This window comes from Capricornis sumatraensis, chromosome 10 (genome assembly GCF_032405125.1).
Source record: "Capricornis sumatraensis isolate serow.1 chromosome 10, serow.2, whole genome shotgun sequence".
In the NCBI taxonomy this organism is placed as follows: Eukaryota; Metazoa; Chordata; class Mammalia; order Artiodactyla; family Bovidae; genus Capricornis; species Capricornis sumatraensis.
The window spans coordinates 57,509,194-57,529,402 of record NC_091078.1 but is presented as its reverse complement, the minus strand read 5'-3'; positions in this window follow the sequence as shown (position 1 = coordinate 57,529,402).

The window sequence follows — 20,209 nt, the reverse complement described above, 5'->3', positions numbered from 1 at the left end:
AGAGACTGTCTTTCCCCCATTGTATATTCTTGCTTCCTTTGTCAAAAATAAGGTGCCCATAGGTGCATGGGTTTATTTCTGGGCTTTCTATCTTGTTCCATTGGTCTCTATTTCTGTTTTTGTGCCAGTACCGTACTGTCTTGATGACTGTAGCTTTGTAGTGGAATCTGAAGTCAGGAAGGTTGATTCCTCCAGCTCCATTCTTCTTTCTCAAGACTGCTTTGGTTATTCGGGATCTTTTGTGTTTCCATATGGACTGTGAAATTTTTTGTTCTAGTTCTGTGAAAAATGCCACTGGTAATTTGATAGGGATCGCATTGAATCCGTAGATTGCATTTGGTAGTATCGTCATTTTCACAATATTGATTCTTCCTACCCAGGAACATGGAATCTCTCTCCATTTATGTCATCTTTGATTTCTTTCATCGGTGTCTTATAATTTTCTGTGTACAGTTCTTTTGTCTCCTTAGGTGAGTTTATCCCTAGATATTTAATTCTTTTCGTTGCAGTGGTGACTGGGATTGGGCCCTTAATCTCTCTTTCTCATTGTCATTGCTAGTGTATAGGAATGCGAGTGATTCTGTGTATTGGTTTTGTCTCCTGCGACCTTGCGGAATTCCATGTGTGTTTACTTTCTACGTTTGTTGCTGTTTGGTCACTAAACCATGTCTGATTCTTTGCAACCCTGTGGACTGCAGCATGCCAGGCTTCCCTGTCCCTCACTGTTTCCCAGAGTTTGCTCAGATTCATGTCCACTGAGTCGGTGATGCCATCCACCCATCTCACCTTCTGCCACTGCCTTCTCCTTCTGCCTCAATCCTTCCCAGCATCAGGGTCTTTTCCAATGAGTCAGTTGTTCAAATCAGGTGGCCAGAGTATTGGAGCACCAGTCCTTCCAGTGAATAGTCAGGGTTGACTGGTTTGATCTCCTTGCAGTCCAGGGTGAATTGCCATGTCCTCCTCCTATGGACCACATTTTGCCAGAACTCTTCACTATGACCTGTTCATCTTGGATGGCCCCGCACGGCATGGCTCATAGCTTCCTTGAGTTTCACAAGCCACTTCACCTCGACAAGGCTGTGATCCATGAACAGGATCTTCTGCATAGGGTACCGATTATCTTTCCCTCCCTGCTTCATTCTCCCCCGTAGTAACCATTACTTTGTTCTCTCTGGGTCTGTTGCTGTTTTGTTATATACATTTCTTCCTTCCATTTTTTTAGATTCTACATGTGAGAACATAGAGTATTTCTCTAACTGATTTCACTACGTATAATACATTCTAGGCCAGTCCACGTTGTTGCAGGTGCAGAATTTGATTTTTTAACTATTTATTTTTATTTACTTATTTCTCTTTTTGACTGAGCTGGGTCTTCACTGCTTTGCATGGGCAGGTTCTCAACCACTGTTCCACCAGGGAAGGCCCTCCTTACAGTTTTGGTTTGCATTTCTAGGAATTACCTAATGGATGATCTTTTCAGCTGCTTTCTCCCCCCATGTTTTTAAAAGAATAAAATTTACCCCTTGAAATGAGCAACAGAAATTTGGCCCAGTTTTGAATTATTTTTCTTATTCTTATTACTTTTCTTATTCTTATTACATATCACATGATGTTTCTTGATGGCTGAGGTCATGTAGAGCCCATAAAAAAGTGTTCATGACTCAGGCATGTCCGACTCTGAGACCCCATGGACTGGGGCCTGCCAGGCTCCTCTGTCCATGAGATTCTCTAGGCAAGAATACTGGAGTGGGTAGCCAGTCCCTTCTCCAGGGGATCTTCCCCACCCAGGGATTGAACCCAGGTCTCCTGCACTGCAGGCGGATTCTGTACCATTTGTTGTTATTCAATCTCTAAGTCGTGTCTGATTCTTTGCAACCCCATGAACTGCAGTACGTCAGGCTTCCCTGTCCTTCACCATCTCCCTGGGTTAGGTCAAACTCATGTCCATTGAGTCGGTGATGCCATCCAACCCTCTCATCCTCTGTTGCCCCCTTCTCCTCATGCCTCAATCTTTCCCAGCATCAGGGTCTTTTCCAATGAGTCGGCTCTTTGCATCAGATGGCCAAAGTATTAGAGCCTCAGCTTCAGCACCGGTCCTTCCAATAAATATTCAGAGCTGATTTCCTTTAGGATTGACTTGTTTGATCTTGCTGTCCAAGGGACTGTCTAGAGTCTTCTTCAGCACCAAAGTTTAAAAGCATCAATTCTTCGGCGCTCAGCCTTCTTTATGGTCCAACTCTCACATCCATACACGACTACTAGAAAAACCATAGCTTTGACTAGACGGACCTTTGTCGGCAAAGTGATGTCTCTGCTTTTTAACATGCTGTCTATGTTTGCCATAGCTTTTCTTCCAAGGAGCAAGTGTCTTTTAATTTCATGACTGAGGTCACCATCCATGTAAGTAAGTAAAGTCGCTCAGTCATGTCCGACTTTTTGTGACCCCATGGACTGTAGCCTACCAGGCTCCTCCCTCCATGGGATTCTCCAGGCTAGAGTACTGGAGTGGGTTGCCATTTCCTTCTCCAGGGGATCTTCCCAACCCAGGGATCGAACCCGGGTCTCCCGCATTCCAGGCAGACGCTTTAACCTCTGAGCCGCCAGGTAAGCCCATGTGTCCATAAAAACCACTTTTAAATTTGTTGTTCTGGGAAATGGCCTCAAGGGGGCAGCATTTCTTCATGCCCCATTCTGGTAACAAGGACAGGCCTCATCATAGCCCAAGTCCTATCCGTGGGTTGTAGAGTGCACAGTGATAAACAGGAAAAACAAACAGCCAAGGGTCGAAGGTCATTACTTCTTATTCGTTACCCTTCACCCTCCAGACATATCCCAAGTCCTACCAGAGTGCTAGGCTGAGACTGTTGTGGTAGGATGGTGAAATGATTAAGTAGGAGGCTAGAAGTGGGAAGGCCACCACCAGATGTGGAGACGGGATGACTTTTCAGAGCTCTTCCAACCCAGAGTACGCACCATTTTTGGGGGGGAAATAGGCTTGGTGTAACTGCAGGAGAGTCCTGCTGGATCTGAAGATGACTGTCCCATGCAGAGGGAGCCAGGCACTCGAGTTCACCAGGGGAGGGCTCACTTGCTTACACATCCTCCCCACCACCTTAAGGAACATGACGGTCCATCCTTGGGATCCATGCCTGCTCAAGCCCCAGGGATGTGACACTCTCAGACTGCCAGGCCTGGGGGCTCTAGAGTAGGCATTTGTATTCATTTTCTTCTCATATAATTTTTATTTTATATTAGCATATAATTCATTTACAATGTTATGTTTGTTTGAGGTCTATAGCAACTTGATGCATATATACATTTATCTACTATAATCCTTTTTCAATATAGCTTAAGACAGATTGTTGAGGAGCTTCCTGTTATATCCAGTAAGTCCTGGTTCATTATACTTTTGTTCTATCTCTCAGTCTTGCTATCTATCTATATATCTTTTTATCCAGGCTATCTAAGTATCCAGCTATCCAACTGTATATCTATCTAGTTGTATCTACTTATTTGTATTTCCATCTATCTAGATGTCTGTAGCTCTATCGATGTATCTATCTATATTGAATTCCATGGACAGAGGAGCCTGGCAGGCTACAGTCAATGGGGTCACAAAGAATCAGATGACTGAGCAACTCACACACACACATATCTATCCAGCTATCTATATATTTTTTCATGTATATTTATATCTATGGGCTTCCCGGGTAACTCAGTGGTAAAAACTCCAACTGCAATACAGTAGAGACGCAGGTTAGATCCTTGGGTTGGGAAGATCCCCTGGAGAAGGAAATGACAACCCACTGCAGTATTCTTGCCTGGGAAATCCTATGGAAAGAGGAGTCTGGCGACGATACTCCATGGGGTCACAGAGAGTCAGACACTACTTAGCGACTAAACAACAATAATTTATACCTATATTTATCTAAGTATCAGTTTATCCAACTATCTAGCTATCTATCTTTCTCCCTATTTTTATTATCCAACTTTCTATATATCCAGGTATCTTTCTTTCTATATTTATATCTATAACTCAAGCTATTTATTTGTTCTTGTTCAGTCACAAAGCTGGTGTCCCACTCCTTGCCATCCCATGGACTGTAGTCAGCCAAGCCACTCTGTCCCTGAGGTTTCCTAGACAAGAATACTGGAGTGGCTTGTCCTTCCTTCTCCAGGGGATATTCCTGATCCAGAGGTTGAACCCGCATCTCCTCCACTGGCAGCCACATTCTTTACCACTGAGCCGTCAGGGAAGCCCAACATGCTTATCTATTAATCTCTCTATATATCTCTAAGTGTATTTATGTCTTTGGGCTTCCCAGGTAGCTCAGCAGTAAAGAATCCGCCTGCCAGGGCAAGAGCCGCAGAAGGTGCAAGATCAATCCCTGTGTTGCAAAGTTCCCAAGCAGGAGGAAATGGGAACCCACGCCAGCATACTTGCCTGGGAAATCCCATGAGCAGAGAAGCCTGGTGGGCTGCAGTCTATAGGGTCGCAAAGAGTCGGACACAACTGAGCAAATGAGCACACAGGCATATTTGTGTCTGTCCAGCTATCTATATACTCAGCTATCTATCTAAACTTGTATCTTTGGATCCAACTGCTTACAGCTATCAAACTGTCAATTTATCTACTTATTTCTGGTTATGTTTCTGTCTCTATCCAACTGTCTATAGATCTATCTATAAATATATGTTTATATCTACCCACTACCTATCTCTTTATGTATATTTATATATGTCTTGTGTGTATATATATACACACATACACACACACACACACACACACACACATACATACACACATATATATCAATCTTAAGGGAAATCAACCCTGAATACTCATTAGAAGGACTGATGATAAAGCTGAAACTCCAGTTTTGGACATCTGATGGGAACGGCCAACTCATTCGAAAAGTCTGTGATGCTGAGAAAGATTGAGGGCAGGAGGAGAAGAGAGCATCAGAGGATGAGATGGCTGGATGGAATCACTGACGCAACGGACGGGAACTTGGGCAAACTTCAGGAGATGGTAAAAGGCAGAGAGGGCTGGTGTGCCGCAGTCCACAGGGTCACGGAGTCAGACACCCCTGGGGGACTGAATAACAACAACGTTATGTCTATCTATCCAATCTCTATATATCTCCAGCTATCTCTTTATCTGTCTACCCCTCTTTATATCGACATCAGTCAAGCTATGTATAGATGTATCTACTATAATTACTATCTGCTGCAATTAATACATTAAGCTGTATAATTATGTCTCTGTATACACCTATCTATATGCAGATATACTCATCTGTCTTTATATCAGTAACTACATACATAGCTATCTATGTATCCTCCTCTGTATCTATGACTATCTTTCCAGCTATGTATGACCCAGCTATTCAGGTATCTCTTTATCTATCTGTCCATGTAACTGTATCTGTGTATGTTTTAATTCCTGCCACTTAGATTACCTAACCCCCAAGGCCCACACTTTCCTTAGGTGACTCTAAGTTTGTGTCCTAAGTCTGGGAGTAGGTTGCTGTTTGATAAAGAAGATCATTTGTATTCGTGTTGGATTCTATCTCAAAGCTGGTCTTCCTGTGAATATGTGGATCAGAGTGGTCTTCTGCAGTGTAGCAATGTTGCCTCCACTGGGAGGCTTTACTCTTGTCTTTCAGCTGAGTAACGTCCATTGCACACGCATACCCAGTCCTCACTGTCGATGTATATTCATGTGTCCAAGGACTTTTTTGTAGGTTTCATGCCTTGCTTCTTGTAAACAGCAGAGCATGGAATGTTGGGGTGCAAGTGCCATTCGGAAGAATGGTTTTCTCCAGATATAGCCCCAGAAATGTTATTTTAGTATCTCCTGGTTGCTATGTTTTCAGTTTTGAAAGGAAGCTGCTCATTGCTTTTTTGAGTGGCTTTTAGCCATCTGCATTCCCCTTATGAAGAAAAACGACGGTTCCATTTTCTCCATCCCCCTCGACCATTTATTTCTTGTAGACTGCCTGTTGACCAGCGCTGGATGACACCTCACTATCCCTTTGGGTTTCCATTTCTCTAAGAGATGATGTTGAAAAAAATACCCAGGGGTGTTTTTTTGGTTTGTTTTTTAGTGTGAACATATTATGCTCTTGATGGAAAACAGATTCTAAAATTTGGCCATTCTTCCTGCATTTTGTCTCACAAAACTCAGGCTCTGGGAGCATGTAGAACTCCGCAGGCCTTTGCCCAGGAGATGGCGTGAGCCACAGGCTTTCCAACTGTAGTTCCCAAACATGGCCACAAGGAGGCGACATTTCTTGATGCCGCCTCCTGGGAACCGGGGCATGCTGAGCCCTGGTCACAGCTGGGGTCCTGGGAGGTAGAGTGCAGAGAGAAACCACAGAGGGCCAAGGGTTGAGGGTCATCTCTTCAACATTACCCTTCACCCGCCCCCCCCCACACACACATTCCAGGTCCTGCCAAAGGGCTCTGCTGAAGCGGTCATGGGAGGATGGGGAGGTGACTGGAAAGGAGGAGGCCAGAATTGGTATGCCTAGCGACAGGAGTCGTGGAGACAGGGTGCCGTCCCAAGGCCCTTCCAGCCCAGAGTGTGTGCCGTGTGCTGAGGACCACAGGCCTGCTGGTGTGGCCGTGGAGGGTCCCGAGGAGCCCCACACTGTTGTCCCATGCAGAGGGGGCCAGGACCGCGACATCCACGGCAGGGCTCCTTGGCAAACACCTGCCCAGCTGACTCGCCACTGCACTGTCCGCCCTCAAGATCCACGCCTGCTCGGGCCCGGGATGAACCACTGCCCCAGCTCAGCGTGTCTGGTGAGGGCTCTAGAGCAGACAGCTGTACTCATTTCCTACTCTTCACAGCCTGTCTACCAGCAACTGGAGTCGTCTTGTGTACCGTTGCGCTTCTCTGAGGGGCACAGCCACTGGATGTGCTTTTGCACGTGCATCCGTCTGTCTTTCTGAACATCCCCTTTCCCGTAGCTTGAGAGTGCTGAGCTCTCTGTTGTTTGCAGTATGCCCCGGTTCATCACGCTGCCCTAGTGCCTCCCTCTCTCCTGTATCCCTAGATTCCTCTTTACAAATTATCATGCAGCTCTTGCTACCCAGCTTTCCAGGTATGGCGCTATCCACCCATCTCTGTTTCTAGCTGTTTCTCTCTGCAGCTGTCTCCAGATCTATCTGGGTAACTACCTGTACCATCCAGCGTGTATGGACCTTTGTGTTGATGTCTCTGCTGCTGTCTCTCTATCCGGCTGTCTCTGTACACTGACATCTCTGTACACTGACATCCGATTCACCCGGCCGGCTCTATATCTGTCTGTCTATATACCTGGTTAATCTCCTCTTCTGAACTCGATCCAGCTCTCGATATATGTATTTATCCGTGTGTACTATTTCGTCAGCTCCCCAATGTTCCAGCTCTAACTCTCCATCTTAAGTTCTAAGTAGGCCTCTCTTGCTTTTAACACACAGCTCCTTCTCTCTCTGATTGTAGCTCTAATCTCTCTTAGCTCTCCATAGATCTGTGTCGATATTTCCATCTCTCTGGCTACTTCTAGGTGCAGCTCTGTTCTATATCTACACCAATATATGTGATCGAACTGTCTCCTTGCAGGTGCCCACCTATCAATCCATGTGTGTATGTACCTGTCTCCACTGCACCTCTCTCTCTCCAGCCAGGTGCATGTCAATCTACCCGTCAATCTGTATCGATACCCACTTCTGTACACTCTCTCTTCCCATATATCGGTCCACATGCTCTGTAGACAGCTCTCTCTATGGATCACTCTGGATTCGTATCTAAGATCTCTCTGCCAGCTGTGTGTGCATGCCTCTCTCTCTTGGGAAGTCTCTCTCCGCCCACGTAGCTAGATATCTTTGCATCTGTATTCATATCCGTGTCTCTGTCACTCTCCTGGTATCCTTACATCCTGCTCGCAGGTACTAATGTATACATCAACCTATTAACTATTGGGACTTCCCTGGTGGCCCAGTGGTTAAGACTCTGGCTTCCAATGCAGGGGGTGTGGGTTCAGTCCCTGGTTGGGAAACTAATCCCACATGCTTTGTGGCATGACCACAAAATAAAATTTAGGTCTTCCCTGGTGGCTCAGAGGGTAAAGCGTCTGCCTGCAATGCGGGAGACCTATGTTCGATCCCTGGGGCGGGAAGACCCCCTGGGGAAGGAAATGGCAACCCACTCCAGTACTCTTGCCTGGAAAAGAGTGGATGGAGGAGCCTGGTGGGCTAGAGCCGATCGCTCTCTCTCTGCTCTGTATGTATCCAGCCGTGCCTTTCTCTCTCGGTCTACCTATGTCACTGTGCTTTACGTATTCGAATCCCTGCCACTTTGGTTACTTCCTCCCCCGCCGCCCCAGATTTCCTGCAGGTTACTCTAGCTGTATTTTCCAAGTCTGGGAGACTAGTCCATTTGTATTTATTTGCGATTCCACCTAGAAGCGGTCGCATATGGAATTCAACTCAGCGTGACTTCCGTGGGCCCCTGTGATCCTCTGCAGGTCCATCCACTCCTGGCCTGATGTCTGTCTTCTCTGCCGAGTCACGGCCCTTCGCACACCTGAGGCATTGCTGGAGTCCATTCACGTGCGTGATGGACATTTTTGCTTTTCTGCCCCTTGGTTACTATCAGTGGCGGTGCAAGCCACGTTGGGGTGCACATGTCTGTAGGGAGGATTGTTTTCTCCAGATGTAGTACCCAGAAAGGTATTCCAGGACCCCGCGGTTAGCTGTCTTTTGAGTTCTGAAATGATGCAACGTACTGTGTTTTCGAGTGGCTTTTAGCCATCTGCCTTCCGTCTACTGGGAAATGGGGGTTCCCTCTCGTCCTCCCCCCACTCGACCCCTTACCGTTTCGAGACTGCCTGCTGACCAGTGCTAGAGGAGACCTCACTGCAGCTTTGGTTTCCATTTCTCTAAGGGGTAATGATGCTGACAAATCTCCAGTGATTTTTTTTTCCTGCTGATTTTTGTGTCAGGAACATTTCCCTCTTGATGGCACTTGGCTTGTGCAGTTCAGCCCTGTTCTTCTTTTTGTCTTAGCAACCTCAGGTGGTTTATCTAGGGCTGGCATCATTTAGAACCCCGCAGGCCTTGGCCCAGGAGATCCCCTGAGGCAATGGCTTTCCAACAGTGGCTCCCAAAGATGGCGACATTTCTTGATGCCTCCTCCTGGGAAGTGGGGCACGCTGAGCCCCAGGCAAAGCTGGGATCCTGAGTGTAGAGTGCAGAGAGAGGAAACACAGAGGGCCAAGGGTTGAGAGTCGTCATCTCTTCGCCGGTACCCTTCACCCCACACACACATGCTAGGTCCTGCCAAAGGACTCGGCTGGCACGGCCACGGGAGGATGGTGAGGCGACTGGAAAGCAGGCAGCCAGAACTGGCACGCCACCACCAGGAGACGCGGAAACAGGTGACGTCCCAAAGCCCTTCCAGCTTATTAATCTGCATTAACAGATATGCATTCAGAAGATAGAATTAAACGTATGGATTGACACAGATATATAGCTAGCTGGGTGTGTGTGTATAAACACAGAGAGAGAGCAGGGATAGCTGGAAAGAAAGATATAGATAAAAATATAGGGAGAAGGAAATGGCAACCCACTCCAGCACTCTTGCCAGGGAAATCCCAAGGACAGAGGAGCCTGGCGGGCTACAGTCCACAGGGTCGCAAAAGAGTCAGACACAACTCAGCAACTAAACAACAACACAGATACACAGAGAGATCTGTGGATAGCTGGAGAGACTGACAGAGATACAAATATAGAAAAGCTGAGAGCTGAACACAGGGATACAGATCTATAGATATCTATACAGAAAGATATAAACAGATAGCTGGACAACTGGAAACACAGTTGGATAGAAAGATATAGATACTAATACATAGAGATATAAATAGAGATATATAGATAAATCCATAGACAGCAACACAGATACAGATGTAAATAGAGACAGACCAATACATATCTGGATAGAGAGAACTTACTAGGTTGGGATTAAAACACACATATTACTGTCATATATATACTATACATTAATACATATACATGAATGTATGTATAGATGACAGAATGGATATTGAATCAGGCATTACTGGACAAGACAGGAACTTCTACTCAACACTCTGTCCCAAGCCATCTGGGAGTACAATCGAAAAAAGAAACACGTGTATACATAACTGAATCAAGTTGTTTCCACTCAAACACAACAATGTAAATGAACTGTCCTTCCACAGAAAAAAATAATTACATGTATGTATGAACTATTACTTAACCAGGAAACAGAGAGAAATCATGCTTTTGCAGCGACTTAGACGATTTCTAAGTGAACATCCTGTTGTTGAAACCTAGCATCCACTCACACATATGGAATGGAAAGGAGAAGACAAGAGTACTGGGTGAGGCACAAAGGAGCAGCGTTTATTGCTTTGCCAGGCTAAGGGGGCCACAGTGGGCTCATGTCCTCAAGACCATATGAGCTACACTGGAGGGGGCAGGGAGTTTTATACCGTCCACGGAGCAGGCGTGAACAGCTCACAGACAAGTCTCGGATTAGTTAGCATCCAACCATCTCATCCTCTGTCGTCCCCTTCTCCTCCCACCTTCAATCTTTCCCAGCATCAGGGTCTTTTCAAATGAGTCAGCTCTTCGCATCAGGTGGCCAAAGTATTGGAGTTTCAGCTTCAACATTAGTCCTTCCAATGAACACTCAGGACTGATCTCCTTTAGGATGGACTGGTTGGATCTCCTTGCAGTCCAAGGGACTCTCAAGTGTCTTCTCCAACACCACAGTTCAAAAGCATCAATTCTTCAGCGCTCAGCTTTCTTCACAGTCCAACTCTCACATCCATACACGACCACTGGAAAAACCATAGCCTTGAGTAGACGGACTTTTGTTGGCAAAGTAATGTTTCTGCTTTTTAATATGCTATCTAGGTTGGTCGTAACTTTCCTTCCAAGGAGTAAGCGTCTTTTTATTTCATAGCTGCAGTCACCATCTGCAGTGATTTTGGAGCCCAAAAAGATAAAGTCTGACACTGTTTCCCCATTTATTTCCCATGAAGTGATGGGACCGGATGCCATTATCTTCGTTTTCTGAATGTTGAGCTTTAAGCCAACTTTCTCACTCTCCTCTTTCACGTTCATCAAGAGGCTTTTTAGCTCCTCTTCACTTTCTGCCATAAGGGTGGTGTCATCTGCATATCTGAGGTTACTGATATTTCTCCTGGCAATCTTGATCCCAGCTTGTGCTTCCTCCAGCCCAGCGTTTCTCATGATGTACTCTGCATATAAGTTAAATAAGCAGGGTGACAATACAGAGCCTTGAGGTGCTCCTTTTCCTATTTGGAACCAGTCTGTTGTTCCATGTCCAGTTCTAACTGTTGCTTCCTGACCTGCATACAGGTTTCTCAACAGGCAGATCAGGTAGTCTGATATTCCCATCTCTTTCAGAATTTTCCAGTTTATTGTGATCCACACAGTCAAAGGCTTTGACATAGTCAATAAAGCAGAAATAGATGTTTCTCTGGAACTCTCTTGTTTTTTCGATGATCCAGTGGATGTTGGCAATTTGATCTCTGATTCCTCTGCCTTTGCTAAAACCAGCTTGAATATCTGGAAGTTCACAGTTCATGTATTGCTAAAGCCTGGCTTGGAGAATTCACTGATCGCTGAGGAAGGCTTTCTTATCTCTCCTGGCTATTCTTTGGAACTCTGCATTCAGATGGGTATATCTTTCCTTTTCTCCTTTGCTTTTTGCTTCTCTTCTTTCCACAGCTATTTGTAAGGCCTTCTCAGACAGCCATTTTGCTTTTTTGCATTTCTTTTTCTTGGGGGCTGTCTTGATTCCTGTCTCTTGTACAATGTCACGACCTCCGTCCATAGTTCATCAGGCACTCTGTCTATCAATCAGATCTAGTCCCTTAAATCTATTTTTCATTTCACTGTATAGTCATAAGGGATTTGATTTAGGTCATACCTGAATGGTCTAGTGGTTTTCCCCACTTTCTTCAACTTCAGTCTGAATTTGGCAATAAGGAGTTCATGATCTGAGCCACAGTCAGCTCCCAGTCTTGTTTTTGCTGACTATATAGAGCTTCTCCATCTTTGGCTGCAAAGACTATAATCACTCTAATTTCAGTGTTGGCCATCTGGCGATGTCCATGTGTAGAGTCTTCTCTTGTGTTGTTGGAAGAGGGGAATAATCCTGCCCAATATAGGGAATGGACACAGAGTTGGAAATAATCTTGATTTCCAAGCTCAGCATCACTATTTTGTGTTAATAAAACATTACCTCTCTTTTAAATTGCTTTGCCATAGCACCTAGAAAAGCATTTGGAAAGTACTGGATGTATTACAATGAAGATCACTGCAGACAGTGACTGCAGCCATGAAATTAAAAGATGTTTGCTCCTTGGAAGGTAAGCTATGACAAACCTAGATAGCATACTAAAAAACCAGAGATATCACTTTGCTGACAAAGGTCCATATAGTCAAAGCTATGATTTTTCCAGTAGTCACGTACGATGTGAGAGTGAGACCATAAAGAAGGCCAAGCACCGAAGAACTGATGCTTTTGAATTGTGGTGCTGGAGAAGACTCTTGAGAGTTCCTTGAAATGCAAGGCGATCAAACCAGTCAGTCCTACAAGAAATCAACCCTGAGTATTCATTGGAAGGACCTGATGCATAGAGCTGACTCACTGGAAAAGACCCTGATGCTGGCAAAGATTGAAGGCAAAAGGAGAAGAGAGCAACAGAAAATTAGATGGTTAGAGAATATCACTGGTTCAGTGGACGTGAATTTAAGCAAACTCCAAGAGACAGTGAAAGACAGAGGAGTCTGGCATGCTGCAGCTGATGGGGTCACAAAGACTCGGACATGACTTAGCGACTGGATGACTACAACAATACCATGAAGACAATGGTTAAAATACACCCCTGCAGTGTTCTGCAAAAGAGCCCTCCTATTTTAGTTGTCAAACAAGAAAGTAATTTTTGAAGTGTTTCCTTTTTACCTATTTTAGTAACCAAGTCGCCTTTTCCTAGGAGGCTATAGCTTGAGCTGGGGCTTCCCAGGTGGCGCAGCAGTAAAGACTGCCTGCTAATGCAGGAGCTGCAGGTTCGAAGATCTCCTGGGGAAAGAAATGGCAACCCACCACAGTATTCTTGCCTGGAAAATTCCATGGACAGAGGAACCTGGCAGGTTACCATCCGAGGGGTTGCAAAGAGTGGGACACAACTGAGCACAACATACATGGTAGCTTGCACACACAGCAGCTTGAGCTTTCTTGTTTGTTATTACTGTTTTTAAAGTAGGAGCAAGGTTTCATGATTCTAAGACTTTGAGACCATAAGGTTGTATTTGGCAATGGATATATTGTTTTGAAAATGGCTGATGATATCCTTAAGTCTGATAAAGTTTCCGGGAGTATAGAAACGTGTCTGAACCCATGTCCATTATGGCCACCTAGTTCCCACTTTGGATGTCTGAACCACAGTTATTTCATTTTAATTTTTTAATGTAAGTTTTTTAAATGGCTAAAGTAGATGTACAACACATATTTAACAGGCCACAAACAGGCTGTTTTCATCAGCCCAAAGTTCAAATTCAATCCTGTGCAAGCCAGAATGATTTCCCCATACCTCAACATGTGAAAATGTCTTTCACCATGTTTCCCATTCGATTGCAGATGTTTCCATAAACACCACTGATAAATCAATACATTTCTCCAACGCTGCCAGGCTGGCTCAGTTGCCTGCTCTGGGTCCCTGTATGTCCCTTGGTGCTAAGCCTCTTTTTTTTTTTTTTCCTGCCTAGTTCTCCACTTTGGGGGAGAACGAATCAGATATCACAAACAAGCTCAGAGCTATGCTACTGGGGAAATGCTCTGTAGGCTATCCAAGTTTATCACTTGCACTTAATTGTCACACAGGCAGTGCACGCACGCTTTTGGCAATACGCAGCAAACAAGCACTGGCACGTCATGAACAGTTATTCTCTGTGGCATCTTCACTAGAGTGTTTTTTCATCCTGAATATCAGAGTCAGAAGTAAAACAGTAACTTTCCATTTTGATAGGGAGACAGACATTTGGTGAACAGTGCGACTGAGTGAGCGGGATGGTTCTTACAGGCCTGGTTCAGATGTTTAGGTCAGCTGTTTTTCCACTGCTGTTGTCCTCTTTTCACCTTGGTGTGGGTGTCATTTGGGGTCAGCAAGCTTTTCTATAGTCAAGTGGAGAGGCCCTTCTTAAGTGCAAAGTACAAACTCAAGTCAGCTTCCTTCGTTCTGTTGTACACGCTAGTTAAGAGTGCCTGATCGGGGTCCTTTGCTTGGGCCTAGTCCTTTCAGTCGGGTCTTTTCCAGTGCACATAATCCCTTAGCTGTAGGTCACACGGCATCTGATCTTCATCCAGAGAGAGGGGACTGTGACTGGCTTTGGAAACAAGCTTAAAACACCCTTTTACTAGTTCCAATGAACTGTACTAATATAACATAGCAATAAAGAGCCATTTTGGACGTAGATAATAAATACAAAGCCTCAGTAAACACAGAACTGCAATATCAACACATGTATACAACTGAAATATAATCTTTTTCTCTCTAGATTATCTTTTAACTAAACCCAAACTAATTAAGGCTGACTTGTTCAAAGTAAGTCTGGTTTCAATAACCTTGGCCTGATTACTTATATAAACTGAACTGTTTATATAGGCTTGTATTTATTTATTATGCCACACTGTGTGGCTTGTGACATCTTAGTCCCCTGACCAGGGACTGAACCCATGCTTCCTGCGTTGGAAGCACACAGTCTTAACCACCGGACCACCAGGTAAGTCCCTAGGCTCTTTAAAATTGGCTGCACTGGAACTTTTCAGTAGGAATCTCACATTGGACTTCTGAAGGCCTCTCAAGGCCAGGAAAACCATGCCAGTGGCTTGCCTTCAGATTCTACCTGTGATATCTATAGACTGAGTACATCTGTCTTTTTTCCAGGTCCCAATAATCTCTAGATTCCTACACATGACAAGGGAGTCTTTTCCATTCAGCTGATAAGGTTGCTCAGAACCCAAGAGGTCCTCCAGTTTCTGGAGAAACCAGGTAGAGACAAAACAAAAATATTTTAATTTTACCTGTAGGTGTAAATTATCATATTGTTGTAAATCACAAGAAAAAAAGGAGCTTTTCCATATCTGAAAAACAAAGATTACTAGCCAGAAGTAGGTCAGACAAGTCGTAAAAATCACCACCATATTGAGCAGCTGACTTAATCTCATATAATTAATCTTGGTTCTGTTTGAGTCCAATTTTCCCATTCGTTTTGTGACCTTGCCTGATGACTGAGAACGCTACTGACTGATCATTTCAAAAAGTCTGTGACGTTTTTAAGGACTGTATGATCTGTCCTGTGAAGTGAGTGTGTTGGTCACTGGAACTTGCGGAAACTATACTCCAAGTGCGAGACCCCACTGTGGCAGGATCGGCCCTGCAGGATGAAAAGCTATAACCCCTCGGGTGAAGATGAGGTTTGTCGGGGAGCCAGGAGAAGCCGAGTGGCCCTCTTGGATTTCCCACGGCCCTGATTTTTTAATTTACAGCTACTGTTTATTAATTTTAAATTCCCTGACTTAGGAGGAAACCATTTCCGTGCTATAATGGAGAGCAGTCTTAACAACACAGAAAAAGCTCTTTTCTTGAAGTACTTTTTTTCACAACCCTTTTTATCACTTTCTGGATTTGTATTAATTCTTCCCTTACTTTTCCCATCCAGAAACAACCACCAACTTGTAGGACAAAATTATCATCATCATATTTTCCCCTCAACAAAAATATCTCCAGCCTTACACCTTCTTTAGCTGGTAATGTAATGTATCTCGTACATGCTCTAAACACCAAAATGGTTCCCTTCCCATTTTAGTAGCTTTAATATCACAATTTTCAACCCCTAAAAAAACCCCTTACTCTCTAGTGAGAACAAAGAAGCAAGCAACTGTCAACCGTCATATTGGCATCAGCAAACTTAAGAACATATTCTGTAACCTCTAAAAACAGGCATTTTTTCAAACTACAATTTCTTTTTTCAAAGTGGTATAAGACATGAGTCTAACGAACACAACTATCCTTAGTTTCCCTTTTGCAAAAGTAGGTAATTGCAGATTTCATTTGTAAACACTTTTCTTTAAGCCAATTAAATAGAGCTCATGTACAAATTAACTTCAGCAACATTATTCAGACACATACTCTGACATAAATACATCCAAACAGAGATCTCATTTTTTAAAAATCTTTTTGTATTTCTTGACTCAGTCACTGCACCTAAATTTATCAGTTTATGGCTAACAGTCACAATAGTCAAATTTGCACGTTTGATTTTAAAAGGATCCTTTTTCTTCCCTCCTTCTTTCCTCCCTTTGACTTGAAGTTCTACCAATTAAAACTCAAGGCTGAAGTCCCAGGCAAAGTGGGCTGTGTTTGTACTTCAAAGGCATGGCAAGAGTTTACTGCAAGTTTTCTGCTAAGAATATTTTTGTTCTCTCAGGGTCAGTGTTCTGAAAAAAAGTATTTTTATCAAGCCAGTTTTCTCTAATTGTACATGCAAAAAAGGATCAGTTTTGGAATTTCAAAACAGTTTCAACCAATTTTCTCCACCTAAAGAATACTGTGACCACATGTGACCACATGGTGTTGGTTCTCTTTCCCTTATTTGCAGGTTCATAGATTGACCAGTCTGCCAGAATTTTCCCTAGGAGGCTGTCAGATGGAATCAAAATGAAGACGCGCTTGCCATGTGTGTCAAACACTCGCTGGCAAAACCAAAGGCACACCATACCCAGAGAAAACCAAACTTTGAAACGATACACGCACCCCAGTGTTCCATTCAGCACTATTCACAACAGGCAAGACACAGAAGCAACCTACATGTCCATCAGCAGAGCAAGGGGCAAAGAAGATGTGGTGCTTATACCAAGAGAGGCCTGCTCAGGCATAAAAAAAGAACAAAATAACACTAGCAGCACCGTGGACGCAACCAGAGATGATTATCCTAAGCGAAATACATCCGAATGAGAAAACAAACACCACACGATATCATTTGTTTGTGGAATCTGAAGTACAACACAAAAAAGCCTGTCTGTGAGACAGGAACGACTCACGGCCATGGGGAACAGACCTGTGGTTGCCAGCGGGGAGGAGGCTGGGGTTAGTAGATGTAAGCTATTATACACAGAATGGATAAACAAATCCTACCGCATAGCACAGAGAACTGTATTAAGTATCTATGATGAACTATAATAGAAAATATATATATATGTGTAACGGAATTACTCAGCTGTATTGTACAAATTAATGCAACACTGTAAATCAACTATGCTTCAATTAAAAAAGACAAAGTCCTGTGTCTACAACTTATTTTTTTAATACAATTTTAAATGGTTCAAGAAAAGAATGCAAATAAGACACAGTATCGAGGGAGAGGACAGTCACTGTACTTGCAACTTCTCTGAAGGCTTGAAATTAACTCAAATGCATTACGTCACAGCGATCCCTAAAGGTAATGTGGTTTCAGGGCAGACCAGTAAAGTTTAGGAACACGAAAAAGCAGCCCATCCAACCACCAACCAAGCATCCAATCTCCCCTGCCCCAAATTATACAGAGTGCAGGGCGTCCGGCCAGCGCTCTGACCTAAGGGTTGGTCCCCAGAGGTGGGGGGCCTATGGCATCCCGTGATGGGTCGTCTCCATGACAACAGCGGGCCAGATGGAGGCTGGAGGCGGCAAGAGCAGGAGTTGCGCAGCTGATACGAAGCCGCCCCTCACCAGCTCCACCAGAATCAATCAGAGGTTCGAGGAGGAGACTGAGGGCCCATGAAGGGGAAGGGCAGACAAGGTGGGCGTGGGAGTGAGCAGGCAACACACGGCAGGCCCTGGGTCGGGACAGGCTGCTGGCAGGAAATTCAAGGTGCACCATGCTGACACCAGTGACAGACAGACATGGGCTCAGGAGGATGACGACAGGGAGCCCGTGGGTACTCACGGTCACTCCTGCAGCAGGCTGCACCCGGCCCCATAGGGAGCCGCTCCCTCCAGAGCAGACTCTGCCTCTCCTGCTGGGCTCCAGTCTAAGTCCTGAAGGAGGGACGGAGGTTTCCAGTTCGAAGACCGAGGCGCGAGGCCGGAAGCGCTGGCAGGTGTTTAAGGAGCTCGCACGCTCATCCTACCTTGGCCACTTGGGTGAGGTCCCCCTTGCCCCACGATACTGGTGACACAGTCTCAATCCACAGACCAGAGAGCCTGAAGCCTCGAAATAAAGATGTCGCTGTGAGTGGAGAGATTAGCGAGCCCCTCACCCCCGGGGGGGGCTCTCAGCAGCAGAGCCCCCAGCCTGGTCCTTCTCCCCCAGCAGCACCAGGGGCTCCCTGGGTGTATTGGGGCAGAAGGCAGAGTCCCAGGTACAGGAGCCCAAAAACCTCACAGGACCGAGGAGGGCTGGACGGGGATCGGCTCAAGGCAGTGGTGAGGTGGACAGGCCTGGCCTGGGGCTCTGCTGCATCTGAGCCCCAGTTCTCAGACATCCCAAGGAGGAAGGCGGAAGTGATCTGATTCAGAGGAATGTCCTGAGCTCTATCTACACAGTGCTTACGTTTCAAAGTTTATCTTGGAGGGACTCTTACTGGAAGTGTGGAGACAACAATTCAGGCATCACGTGTGGTATACCAACACAACTTTTATATACAGTAATGACTGGGAGACAGCACATTTTATTTATATATATATATATATATATATATATATATATATATATTTAGTATGAGTAGCTATCTCTATTTTCCACAACAACCAGGTAGCATTTTCTAACACATTTTCTAAGGACCAATTTTCTAATTACATTCTAAAACATGTTAGAACACTTGACGGATCTAAAAATCAAGACTCTCTACCATCCAGGTGAATACACAGAAGCAAGAATGGCATGGGAATAACCCCACGTCTGACGGAAATTCCCGTGGGAGGACAGCAGAGTGACGGGCCCAGGGGGCATCGGATGGGGGCTCGCCCCTGAAGACAGGCACCAGGACCTCTGCCCCAGAGCTGCCCTCAGGCTCCTGGAGAAACACCCAGAAACACCTCTCCGATAAGGAGAGAAAGTAACAGATCTTTTTTTTTGGTTTCACAGTGACACTTTAGCTCTTTCTCCCTGAGAAGAAAAAGACAGGCACAACCTAATGGGGAACAGTGTGTTGAGAGAGGCCGGTATTAATCAGGCTGGAGTATTCTGACCTTCCCTCCCAACTTCTTTCTCTTTTACCCAAATAAAGCAGAATAAGATCTACCATTACCGTCTTACCTTCATCTTTTCCTTTATCTTGGGCTGTGCTGAGTCTCTGCTGCGGTGAGGGGGCTGCTCTTCGTTGCCGTGTGCAGGCTGCTCGCGGCGGGGCCTCTCCTTGCAGAGCAAGGGCTCCGGGCACTCAGGCTCGCACTGTGGTGTGCACGGGCCTAGCTGCTCCAAGGCATGCGGCGTCTTCCAAGACCAGGGGTTGAGCTCGTGTCCCCTGCACTGGCAGGCAGATCCTTAACCACTCAACCACCAGGGAAATCCCTCATGCCTTTATCTTAACGTCTTGGCATTTCTGCTAGAGATAAACACATCAACACCACGAAAACGGTTCTGGTAACACCACTTGGAAAGACAGCAGTGATGGGACGCCGTCAGACAAGTGCCTGTATGATACTTCAAGATATTTTACTGCCTACGCTTATGACAGCCCACGGAAGGATCCCACGTAAATCCCAAACTAGAGACTCGGCCCAGAAACACAGCCACTGCTTCCCCTAGAGCTGGCTGTCTTTGGCCCAACCACGGGCCCTCTGCCATCCACGTAGAGAAGCAAGCACAAAGGTGAGCAGGTCAGAAGCTGGTGACTCTGCGGGCACAGACCCTTCTTAGGTTCCTCAACCTCTGGGACAAAAGGCCCACCTGGAAAGCAACACACACATGGATCTGGCACCAGCCAGTCAATAGAAGAACCGCATTTCTGAAGGCAAGTAGGGCTCTGATAAACCCCAGAAAGCACTGACCTCTCTCGTTCAATCACTGTGACTGTTTCTTCCCAAAGCACTAAGGAGGGTTCAAGTCGGAGGACATTCAAGTCTCTTTGGCTGGATGGCAGGCAAGAAACCAGACCCTCTCACCA